Source organism: Diadema antillarum, unplaced genomic scaffold, assembly GCF_040938485.1.
Source record: "Diadema antillarum isolate AM-2024a unplaced genomic scaffold, OU_Dant_1.0 seq00000932_RagTag, whole genome shotgun sequence".
NCBI classification, from domain to species: Eukaryota; Metazoa; Echinodermata; class Echinoidea; order Diadematoida; family Diadematidae; genus Diadema; species Diadema antillarum.
In genome coordinates, this window is record NW_027271783.1 from 905,788 (window position 1) to 919,851 (window position 14,064).

Consider the following 14,064-nt stretch of genomic DNA (forward strand, 5'->3'; position numbering starts at 1 on the left):
CTAGATCTAAAAATGATATATTTCAGAATAAAAATTATTGTATTATAAAATTTTGCTTTTGGATCCCTTCCCATAACACCAAAATGAACATCTCTCCACTCTATATTTCGAAGATCTGCCATCTCAAACCTATCTATCACTTCCTGCCACAAATTCTTAACATACACACAATCCCAAAATAAATGTTTATATGTTTCTACCGATTGCTCACAAAAAGAACACCGGTTATTTGCAACGAAACCAAACTCAAAAAGATTTTCCTTTGTATAAACAACTCTATGTAATAATTTATACTGAAATTCCCTAAGTTTTGTTAAAAGTGTTGTCATTCTTGGTCTTAAAAATATATGTGTAATTTCCTTTTTCGAAAACAATCATTTTGGCCATCTTTCCTTCGTAAAATATACAATTGCTGTAAATTTGTAACAAAGAGTTCATACACCTTTCTAAATGAAACATCTTTCAATAAAATTACATTTTCAAAAATTTTCAAAGAAATATTATATTCCTCTGTATCAACAGAATAAAAATCATATATATTTCCCTCAAATTTCTGGCTTCTTACAACAACCTCCCCTATTTTCCAAACTTTAACTATATTTTCACTATCTAATCCTAACCTGTGAAAATATACTGCTGATCTCATACAATCTTTCTCCAAAATTTGCTTCACTAAATGAATATTCTTCCTATATAAATTTTCACCAAAAAAAGTCATTTTCCCTTTACACAAATAATCCTTGTTATCAAAAGAATTGGATTAATCTTGCCTTCTTGATAATTCCGGTTATTCTCCATTTCTTGCCATGCCCTCAAAATTTCTATATAATACAATGGTACATCAAGCTATAATAATCGTAGATCATAATTACACAAAAATATGAATCTTCCCCCGCAGTCCTAAAAATATAATTAAAAAAAAGTTTCCATCCCATAAGCTTCTCATATATAACAAGGAAAAGTAGAAATTACGTGGTGCGTAATATATGTCCCCGCCGGAAGTAGCATTTAGTAGCAAAATGTACAATATAGGTAAAAAGATCAGGGTCAAAGGTCAAAGAAGTCAAAGGTCAAAATTCTGTGTAGAAGTTTTGAAGCCCTCACCTAGTGCCATCACATAAAGCAAACGGAATCGAAATCGGGTTAGAAATGGCGAAGGAGTAGCATTTGGTAGCAAAATATACAATACAGGTCAAAAATCAAGGTCAGAGGTCAAAGAAGTCAAAGGTCAAAATTCTGTGTAGAAGTTTTGAAGCCCTCACCTAGTGCCATCACTTAAAGCAAACGGAATTGAAATCGGGTTACAAATGGCGAAGGAGTAGCATTTTGTAGCAAAATGTACAATATAGGTAAAAAATCAAGATCAAAGGTCAAAGAAGTCAAAGGTCAAAATTCTGTGTAGAAGTTTTGAAGCCCTCACCTAGTGCCATCACATAAAGCAAACGGAATCGAAATCGGGTCAGAAATGGCGAAGGAGTTGCATTTTGTAGCTAATGTACAACATAGGTAAAAAATCAAGGTCAGAGGTCAAAGAAGCCAAAGGTCAAAATTCTGTGTAGAAGTTTTGAAGCCCTCACCTAGTGCTATCACATAAAGCAATCGGAATCAAAATCGGGTTAGAAATGGCGAAGGAGTAGCATTTTGAAGCAAAATGTACAATATAGGTCAAAGGTCAAGGTCAAAGGTCACAACTGAAATTCTGTGTAGAAGTTTCAAAGCTCCCATATAGTGCTATCATATAAAGCAAACGGAATCAAAATCGGGTTAGAAATGGCGAAGGAGTAGCATTTTGAAGCAAAATGTACAATATAGGTGAAAGGTCAAGGTTAAAGGTCACAACTGAAATTCTGTGTAGAAGTTTCAAAGCTCCCATGTAGTGCTATCATATAAAGCAAACAGAATCAAAATTGGCTCATAAATGACAGAGAAGTAGCAAATTGAACATTTTGATCACACACGGACGCACAGACGGACGGACAGACGGACGGACACACAGACACACACACATACGGAGCCCGTTTCATAGTCCCCTGCTCGAACTCGTTCGGCGGGGACAACAATCGCTAATCGCTTCAACCACATAATTCGTTGACTCTTAACAAATAATTCAAAATTTGTCATTCTTAGACCGCCCTCACTATAATCCTGATAACAAATAACCCTTTTAATTCGATCTTTGCCATTCCATATAGATTTAAAACAAATTTTATCAATATCTGCCACTACCCACTTTGGAACCTATATCGATGAAGAAACATAATATAATTTAGACAAAGCATATGTTTTAGGCAAATATATTTTTCCCACTACAGTCAAATCTCTTTGTCTCCACCATCCCAAAAGTCTTTTAATCTTACTCAATATCTCTTTATAATTCAATTCTTCTCTGACCTTAATATCCAATGCAAAATACACTCCTAATCTTTATTTCAGTTACAACATTGCCCATGGGTAACCTTTCATATTCTCCCTTTTTCTTCCCTATACTCATTACCTTTGTTTTATCACTATTAAACTTCAAGCCACATAATTCATAAAAATCCTTGAATATTTCCTGTATTCTAATAATTGATGACCTATGTCTGACAAATAAAGTCATGTCATCAGCATATAAAACTTGTCGAACCTCAAAATTCTCAAACTGAATACCTGTAATCCCATTATCCCTTCTCACCGCCTGCGCCAGAATTCCCATTACCAATTGAAACAAATATGGTGATAATGGGTCGCCTTGCCTCATCCCTCGCTTTATATAAAAATAACCTGTCGAAACACCTCCGTTCATAACACAACTACTAATTCCATTATACATGATTTTTACCCAGGAACAAAACGACTCACCAAACCCACATAATTCTAATACCTTAAATGAAAATTTATGCGAAACTGAATCAAACGCTTTTTCCAAAATCAACTGCTATCAAATATGCCTCTTCTTCACAATAATTATTACAATAAAAAATCATATCGTCTATCAAACGCAAAGCCTCACCAATATACCTGTTTTCTATATAACCAACTTGATCCCAATGAACAATCTTATGTAAGACTACCTTTATTCGCTTTATTCGTATTATCTTGCACACACACCCGCACACACACACATGCACACACACACACACACACACACACACGCATACTCATACATCGTCCCATACTTTCTTACACTCCACTTCCAAATGCATAGCGAACTCATGCATGATACATAATGTGCCTGTATAGGGGATGCACACACAAAAGGTGAGACCTCCGTGAGTACCCGTACGCCTACACTGTACGTACACACATACACGTGTTCGCGTGTTATACACAATGATATTCTATACATACTAGTAGCACCCGTGGAAATCCACGGGTCTGAGGGGTTTTATTATTTTTTTTCTCATAATACGATTTTGCACATTTTTATTGAAGAAATAAAAAGAAAGTCTTCTCATTCTTTCGTTAATTGTGCTGTCTTCTAAATGACCACCCTTCCCAGAAATTTTATAATACATTTTTGTAGTATATGCCAGGCGATCCGGTCCATTGGTAGGGATCATTCCCGCCACTACTTGCTTTTATTATAGAACTTGAGTTTCGAGGGGTTATTTGCACCCGTTGAAGTCCAACAGTTGTCTTGTTGCCCCTCATCCCTCCCCCCCCCTCACGCACACACACATTTCCACCTCCGCAGGGCAAAAAACAAAAACATTCAGGGAAAAATTACCAAAAACGCAAATGAGATTCCCCGAAAGTTCTGCCCACAGGTTGTTCCCGTCGAAACGGGAAGATATTAACACTATGACTTTGATTACCCCCTGCTCTTGCATCCGCGCGGGCCCCCGCGGGAATCCACGGCTGGTCTCAAGGCCTCGGTTTGTTTTGTGTGTTTTTTTTTTCATGTTTCTTTTCCCCACGTTATGAGAGAAAAATAAGATATTTTCGTCTTCATAATTTTGCTCCCTCCTTTTGGTTTTAATCACCAAAACTTGGCTTGATATATCATATTGATATAGAACTACATCTGCTTCAGATTGTACATTATCATAATTAATATTAGGCCTACAATATATTGCTCCTATTATTGTTATTATCATATCATTATTATCATTATCCTTATTATTATTATTATTATTATCATCATTGTTATTATTTGGGGAGGGGGAGATCATAATCATCAGGTTTAATAGGCACCCGTGGGAGTAGGTTCTCACGACCTCGTGTTTTTTTTTTCTTTAATATTTCTCCCATGTTATGGAAGAAAGAAGAATATATACATCACTGCATTCGTCGTCATTTGCTCCCTCTTTTTTTTGTCACCAAAACTTGGTTTGATAGACCATAGAACCACACATTCTATTTCCACTTGCAATTTTAAAAATAGGCGGTCGGCAAAGCGAGGTTTTCCTCTACGTCCGCTCATCTTATGAATATGTATGATTACAGCAGCTCTGCAGTAAACGAATGGACACAGCTGCGCGTGTAATCTGATATGAAAGGGTAAGATCGGCAAATATATTTAGCCGCGTCCTAAACAGTCTGCGTACAATGACACCGGACTTGAGAGCAAACGGCGAGCAAACTAAATGACGTACCTGAGCTGCATATAGTATTCTGCAGTTGTGCAAAATACAATTACATAACCAACGTTCGCTGTTTTCATTTGGGGACGCCAATAATGGCGAACTGTTCGTAAATGCCCTTGTAGTCCATATCACGCACACACAGATTCGTGTAACCATCGTCAATACATTCAGTACACGTAACAGGCGGAGGCAAAGGTACATCACAGAACTATATACACACAGAGTAGAGGGTGTATAGAGTTCTGCGAGGTACATTGTGTGTGTGCGTGCGCGTCCGCCGGAAGATGTCAGAGATTTCGCTGCACCATCATCTTTAGTATCCCCCTGTGTCTCTGCAAGCTAAAAGATGGAAGATCGAGAAAGCAGGAGGCCGTGAATATTGAAACGCTCGGCTCTTTCGTCACGCACAAAAATGCATTATGCATGTAGCTAATTAATTTTTCTTTTTCGTCCTCGACGTCGACACGGAGGCGGAGAGGGGACGAAACCCGCGCCATTCGATGTAGGATACTCTCCTGCGGCCGACGGCACCGGTCGCAACTGCCCGGAGGCGTGTTTTTTTTAGACGGCACAGATTGGGGAAACTAAAAATTTATCGGGGACCCTATCCCTAACCCTAACCCTAACCCCAACCCTAACCCTAACCATAACCAAAAACCCTAACCCAACGTTTTTCCCATAGGTTTAACACGCGCCATGCCCCAATCTGTGCCGTCTTTAAAAAAAAAAGCTGCCCGGAGCCGACGGCTCGGGAGGAGATAGAGAAACCAGCAACGCCGAAATAAAACAGGAAATACTTAAGGCCGCGACAACAACAACAACTTCGAGTATTATAGTATAGGACAGTACGATAACAGTTATTCATGTACGTGTATAAAATAGCAAGATTAAAAACAAAACAAAAATGTCACACATCTATGATCTGTACTTAAAACCTTCATAAAACAAAGTGGTATGGGAAAATCACCTTCAGCATGCAAATACAGGTAAAACAAAATGATCAAGGCACTGCTACAGACAAAACAAACAAACAAACTAACTAACTAACAAAAGAGGTACCCACACTCCTTCCCGTGCAGGGTCACAGAAATAACTTATATGGTATGTGTGATTTCCATGCCATCTTACCCTGGACCTTAAAGCAAAAATAATAAAATTCGAAGTTGCTGTTTAAAACACTGCAAAGATTTACAGTTTTGAATGAATAACGGTAGTTTGTTGAACAGTTTTGCTCCGGTAACTGCTAAGGTGCGAACCTTAAAATCTGTCTTACATCTTGGAATAAATAAGGGACTATTAATAGCATATCGCGTAAAATAATATACTGGTCGTTTACTAATAAATAACCAGGGAAAATATGACATTTAGGATCCTCGCAAACAGTATAGCATGTCACGATAAGTTGACAAATCACATCCTAGTAACTGTAAAGGCCATCTAATATAATCTTTTATGGCTATGAACATATTATTTCTGCCTTGATTTATTGTTGAAATTGACTAAGATTGTTTGACATTAAGTATAACGAGTATACTATATTGTTCACATAACAATTTTTGCAGAAATTATTGCCTTATCACAATGTTTTTGTGTATAAATTTCCTAGCATAGTTTCCATGCCATAGCAGCTCATAGTATACTGAGGGAACTTTTTTTTTTCAGAAACAGACTTTGTTTCTAACTCAAGCTTGTAAGTTCTTAATGTGTGCAGATACGCTTGCATCCACATACTTTGCTCAAGTTTATAGTCAGTTTGATGTAAAAATCCTCTTATTCGCTTGGTTGCCTACAAAATACAATGAGAATCAGAATTCTCACTTTCACTATGGTTATGTTTTTGTAATGATTTTCTTACCATGACCTCACTTGTATACTGCTTGCAAGGAAAAAATCCTTTTGTAAACCATATTGTTCCGATTTGCATATATCAGAGCTGTTCCTATGTAGGCCCGACTGTTATATTTGCATGATCATATTTAAAGAGTGTCACTAGATTGCTATTTTTTCAACCCTGCAAAACATCATTTTATGCAATGAGGGAAAATTGATAGTAAAAATGGTTTTAAAGATCAATATGTGTCGAAATTTCACGTCTTATATACTTATTTACATAATTTATGCATAAAATGACTCTCAATATGGAAACAATTTAAGCAACTGAAGAGTGTTGCTGCGAGAATAATATATTGTCTTATTCTATTAGTTTTTAGATATTAAGTTCAAAGCGATTTAAGACATTGTCACAGTCATGATTGCTTTTTGTTAGTTCCGATTATCTATGTACAGGTATTGATATGCATATTTTTATGCAAATAACAGCTTGTTTGCATAGAGACAGTTCGTTTGCATAGAGACAGTTCGTCTCTTTAAATGAATCAATGAACTTCCGTCCAGGGTTCAAACTTTGTCCTACAAGATTCAGTGCTTAATAGATTAGATATTCTTGCATAATCATACAAATTTTATGTTACTTACAAAGGTATGAAATCAATTTTTGCAGAAATTGTTTCCACTTACTCTATAGAATACTTCTACCAAATTAGGTAATTCTACTGGATGCACATATATTTTTTAATAATCTTTATATATATCTTTGCATAAATTATGCAAATTAAGGCTTATTTGCACAGATACAGTGTGACCCTTTAGATAAAAAAAAAAAAATTAATTGCCCTAGAGAACATCAGTGCAAAGTAGGACATTTGTACTAAAAAATGCAGCGTTTACCCCCTTAACAAGTCTACTATAAAGCAACGTCTTCAACAGATGAATGAACTCTTGTCTTCCTAGACTCTGGCATCCTAAAATGCCTTGCACTGTTTCCATCTATAGTTTTCCATTATCAGTGGGTTAAAGAGAACCAAATGATAATAACAATAATAAGGATGATAATAACCGTCATCATCATCTTGAAAATGATGATCACGCTTCAGGAACACACTCATACACTGTTCGTTATGTAACGGAAAAGTAGTTCGGTCTTCAATATTGCCAATGGAAACCAAAATGTATTCTTTCTTTTTTGTGTGTGTTTCAAACTTGAACAGATAATGGCAAATGAATTAACATGATAAAAGCAAAATGGTTCAGATCAACAAAATCAAGATATGGACATTTATGCAAACACTTTTAATTCATAGTCATTGAGTAACATTGATTTGAATTTTTGTTTGAAAATTAAAAGAGGAAGAACGTTTGATTAAATCTCCGAGAAGATCATTCTAGAATTATGGTCCGGTGAAAATAAATGCTTTCTGAGCCAAAAGTGTGCGAGTACGTGGATGGCGAAATCAAAGTGAAAACATAGTTCTGGTAAGGGTTTGAGAATCCATCTTGCACCATTTGCTTGCAATATATAGAAAGAGTCTACTAAGAAACTTACCTGGCTGACGCGATTTTCAAGGATGATGAGTTGTTTCTGAGTATTTTGAGATAAAAAATAGAAGTCGGTTTACCGACTTTTTAATCCAGAAGGGTCCTGGTTAACTCGGTCTCAGAGAGAACTCGGCCCTATTTCAGACAATTTATGCGCAGTTCGTGTTTGCCATATTCTACATAGGCGCACGTTCATTTTGTAGGCGCGCCAAAGAGGTTCTTTGATGCGCGCGTTGTATCAACTCGGTCCATAACTGTGACCAGTGCCGTGTATAAAGAGAGTGTGACCAACTCTGTTTTCGGCTTATGATATTTGAAGCCTGTGATTTGGTCAAAGGCTGGTCCCGTGATCTACAGGCGCCATGTCCTTACCAAAGTCAATTACGCGGGCGCGAGCACAGCTCACACGCAGTGCCCTTTGTTCATTACGCACAGCTACGCGCTGATATCGCTTGCCTTTGGGGATGATTGCCGTTGTCTACTTTATTGAAGTAGAAGGAATATTCGAAAGAGATATTTTGATATGTAACCGCGATAAACAATCTGGCTCAAGTGTAATGACGCACCGCTTTCCGAGAAATCAAAAAGGAAGGAAAAGGTGGGACATTAGAGTGCGATAAACGACCTGGCTCAAGTGTAATGACGCGCCGCTTTCCAACAGATCAACAAGAAAGGAAAAAATGAGAAATCAGAGTGCGACGAGTAAGCAGATCCAAAAAGGAAGTAAAATGTGTGAAATTAGAGTGCGATAAACAACCAGGCTCAAGTGTAATGACGCACCGCTTTCTGAGAGATCAAAAAAGAAGGAAACAATGAGAAATTAGAGTGCGACGAGAAAGCAGATCCAAAAGGAAAGAAAAGGTGGGAAATTAGAGTGCGACCAGAAGACTGGTCAGCGAGTACCAACTCGGTTCTGGGCAAGGTGAGATTCATTATACAGGTTAAAGGCCAACGAAATATTGCTATAATTAACAAGATTAAACTTTGTCTTCCTTTGTCGTCCCTGTTTACATTAGATTCATCTCTCATATTGCCATACTTAAATTATGGTATTCTTGCGTGGGGAAATACAAATCAAACATTCTTAGATAAATTACTTCTATTACAAAAGAAGTCACTCCGTATTATATGTCATACTGCATTTCTGGCTCATACTGACCCGTTGTTTTTTGAAAACAAAATATTGAAAATGAAGGATTTGTATTTGTATAATTTAGGACAATTTATGTTTAATTATGATAGAAATAATCTCCCAAATATATTTGAAACAATGTTTCCAAGAAATAAATCCGTTCACAATTACCCAACGAGGCGTACGAATTAATCTCATTTGCCCTTTTTAAGAACTCTGCTGGCTCAGAACACCTTCATTTACGATGGACCAAAGTATTGGAACTCACTTCCTAATGATATTGTAACAGCAAGAACTTTGAATTCTTTCAAGAATAAATTGAATTTATTTTTATTGAAATCTTATGACATGCAACCGAATTACGTTTGTTTTCATTATCTCAATTAAGTCATCATCATTAATCATATAAGCATGAATCAGTTACATTTTGATTATTTTCCATTATTAGAGTAAAATAATCGGTCAAATTTCCACCTTAGATGTCTCTGTTATTGAACAGTGTATCGTTGTGTCTATTTTCTCCTTTTAATATGTCTGCTCTTCTGCAGCATTCTTTCTGGTATAGGCCGATGTACCCAATTCCTCTCAATATCATTCCAGGGTGCGTCTTATTACTCCTACATCCTGGAATTCAGTTTGCTTGTGTCCACGATGGCGTGTGTTGCAGTTTCATTCTTTTTCCTTTCTTTCTTTTTCGTTTTTCCTTTTTTTTTCTTTTATTTTCGTTCCTTCCTGTTATTTCATTTTACGTCAGTTGACATTGGTTTCTTTAATTTTGTTTCATATATTTGTTTGTAGCTTCATGATGTCATAATTCGTTCTCTTATGTATTTCTGAGGGTTCCATATCGTACAAGCTTGGCTTTTTAGTGGGACCCTCCATTTCCATTCCCATCTTTGTACTATGCATATGTATATACCTTATAAATGCAATTATGTTGTTACTCATGATGACATGTTTTGTTAATGTACGTTTTTAAGATTATTACAAATTCTGTTAATTTTCCCTGTTTATCTAATGGAAATGAAAATGAAGTTGAAGTTGAATGTCAGGTAAAATGTTGAAATTCTACTATCTATTGTTGATATATTATTACACAGTTCCTCCATACCTTGGAGATTACCCAATACATAAAAAAAAAAACACGCCGGTATATTTGCATGCCACCATTACTCCACAATGACGCGTAGGGAAAGATTTTGGCTGTGATGATCAAAAGTCAAGTGAAATACTAAAATGACAGGATTTTTCCCATATTTTTAAAATGACCGCTCAAAGTATTCTCATAAAAATAGATTGGTTAAAGTGAAAATGCTCAAATTCCTTGTCTTGCTCAGTCTACGAGTCTTTAAAGGCGCATAGTCCCGGTAATGTGGAGGGCGCTTTTGATGATACTGCCGATCACCGTTAGCATTGATACGAAGATTACCGAAGTTGAGCTGCATTAAGAGTAAAGTGCGTAGGTGTTGCGAAGTAACGTTGCCTTCGTTGTTTTCTCTGCGCATCGCGGAGTCTGTGGTAATGCCAGGGTGCGTGCATATGTGCTTAATTACCTCCGCCAAGGGAGGAGGTTATGTTTTCGTTACCGTTGGTTTGTTCGTTCGTTCGTTCGTTCGTCTGTGTGCAAAATAACTCAAAAGCTTTTAACGGATTGGAATGAAACTTGCAGGAAAGGTTGAGAATGACACAAGTAACAAACGATTAACTTTTGGTAATGATCCGAGAATTTTGGGGGAATTTATGAAGGATTTCTGATATTTTGGCAGGTAGGGTCAATGAACTTGGGAGTTCAGGCTGCGCGTATTTGAGGTTTGCCTGCGCGCACTACGGTGCGTGCTTTAGTTTCTGCGGGGCGAGGCGCGCCGTGCAGCTGAGGGTTTATGACGTAACAAAGGCTTCTATATTGGGAAATCGGGCGACTTTCTGCACCAGTGTGTACGTATGATATCTCTATATAGAAGAACAAGATCAGTGGTGGAAATAAGCTGCATGCTTGGCGGAGGTCTGCGCTCTCAGAGTGCTTTTCTAGTTGTTATTACGACATCATAAAAGAAGTTTTCTAAAGCTGTCATCCCCCTCAGCCGAATCATAAGCCGAACTGTGGTCGGACCACTGACTAGGTACAGTGAATCGAACTTCTTCGGACTCGGGGAAGTGGGCCACAGCGCTAAAGAGGAGTCGATAGCGTAGGTCTCTATAGGAAACTTGCGCCGTGCGCCCGCGTACGCATTTGACTAAAACACCGCGACCATGTACCGGTTTTTTCATTTTTTTATATGTTGTTCTTTTAATTCTAAAAGACCCAGAGGTGCAAACAGAATCAAAATTTCATAACGATTTAGCCCGTAACTTCATGTTGAAAATGGAACTTTTTTTGGCGAGAATTATGCTAATGAGCTGACGAGCCCGGATGTCGTGATGTCACAGGTGCCAAATATATCTCTGATTACAAGCCCTCGCATACGCGTGCGTTAAATCGTGCCGAGTAGCAGACGACGCTTAGGCTCAATTTAGCTAGCAGGCGGCACTTGTGTACTGTCCTATCCACAGTGGCGTATCTAGGGGGGGGGGGGCAAGGGGGGCACGTGCCCCTGGCGCCACTCCTTGGGGGCGCAAAAAAAAAGAAAAAAAAAGAAAAAAGGAAAAAAAAGAAAGAAGAAGTAGAAGAAGAAACAACTCACCGAAGGGGGGGGGGGGGAGAATGGTAGGGGGGGGCAGAAAACCAAATCAAACAAGGAAAAGTAGAAATTACGCGGTGCGTAATATATGTCCCCGCCGGAAGTAGCATTTAGTAGCAAAATGTACAATATAGGTAAAAAGATGAAGGTCAAAGGTCAAAGAAGTCAAAGGTCAAAATTCTATGTAGAAGTTTTGAAGCCCTCACCTAGTGCCATCACATAAAGCAAACGGAATCGAAATCGGGTTAGAAATGGCGGAGTAGCATTTTGTAGCCAATGTACAATATAGTTAAAAAAATCAAGGTCAAAGGTCAAAGAAGTCAAAGGTCAAAATTCTGTGTAGAAGTTTTGAAGCCCTCACCTAGTGCCATCACATAAAGCAAACGGAATCAAAATCGGGTTAGAAATGGCAAAGGAGTAGCATTTTGTAGGCAATTTACAATATAGGTCAAAAATCAAGGTCAAAGGTCAAAGAAGTCAAAGGTCAAAATTCTGTGTAGAAGTTTTGAAGCCCTCACCTAGTGCAATCATATAAAGCAAACGGAATCAAAATCGGGTTAGAAATGGCGAAGGAGTAGCATTTTGAGGCAAAATGTACAATATAGGTCAAAGGTCAAGGTCAAAGGTCACAACTGAAATTCTGTATAGAAGTTTCAAAGCTCCCATGTAGTGCCATCATATAAAGCAAACAGAATCAAAATCGGGTTAGAAATGGCGAAGGAGTAGCATTTTGAACATTTTGATCACACACGGACGCACACACGGACGGACACACGGACGGACGGACACACGGACACACGGACACACACACGTACGGAGCCCGTTTCATAGTCCCCTGCTCGAACTCGTTCAGCGGGGACAAAAAAGATAAAAACAAAACATAATGATGACTCGGACAAAATGACAATGTTTATTGTGTTCACACAAGAATTCCATGTTATGTAAGCTGAAATACAACAATTTTCGGCTCGCTCGCTGCGCTCGCTCTCCAAATTTTACATAGAAGAAGAAGGTGAGAACAAAATGTGATGATGGCGCGGACAAAATGACAATGTCTATTGTGTTCACACATGTCATTTTATGTTTAGCAGGCAAAATGTTTCACGGAGCAGCGGCTGCAATTTCTTTCGTTCTGAAGCGATCGCCAATTGGATCAAAACAAGGCGCCAACGGTTTCGAAAATACGGGGGGGGGGCCAAAAAAATCAAACAAGATAAGAACAAAACGTGATGATGACGTGGAAATATGCAAATTTCGGCTCAATCGCACGTACTAATTTAGAGTATTTCTTCAAGTCCTCAGTTTGTTGGTAAAAATCGTTATCTATAAGGCCGTCACTATATCTTGATTAGAATTGTAAGATTTGATAGGCAAAAAATGACAAGAGTTCCATGTTTTGTAAGCTGAGATACAAAAATTTTCGGCTCGCTGGCTGCGCTCGCTCGCCAAAATTTATCAAAACAAAAAGGAGATAAGAACAAAACGTGATGATGACACGGAAATATATACAAATTTCGGCTCACTCGCTCGTACTAATTTAGAGTATTTTTTCAAGTCCTCAGTTTGTTAGTAAAAATCGTTATCTATAAGGTCGTCACTATATCTTGATTAGAATTGTAAGATTTGATAAGCAAAAACTGACAAGAGTTCCATGTTTTGTAGGCTGAAATACAAAAATTTTCGGCTCGGTCGCTGCGCTCGCTCGCCAAAACTTATCAAAACAAAAAGGAGATAAGAACAAAACGTGATGATGACGCGGAAATATACAAATTTCGGCTCACTCGCGCGTACATGGGGGCATTTCATGAAGCAATTTGTCAGATATCTCGTCTGACAAACTGTTAAAAGCTACTGAAATCCTTGCCTCTGATTGGCTGAAATGCTTCATGAAATGCCCCCCTAATTTAGAATATTTTTTAAAGTATTCAGTTTCTTGGTATAGATAAATCGTTATCTATAAGGCCGTCACTATCTTGATTAGTTTTTGTAAGATTTGATAAGCAAAAAATGACAAGAATTCCATGTTTTGTCAGCTGAAATACAAAAATTTTCGGCTCGCTCGCTGCGCTCGCTCGCCAAAATTTATCAAAATTCATTACATTCAAATCACCCTCAAAAGACCCCTTTTAATAAGGGCTTGAAAAGCATATCATGTGGACTTTGCTAAAGTCCCTACCGGGATCGGGTTGGGGTTGGACACTAGTCTTTTTCAGAAATTAGGGGCGCAATTTTCGCGCTTGCCCCGGGCGCCGTTTTCCCTAGATACACCACTGCCTATCCATGCAGCTGTCTCAAATTTCGCTGAACCAAA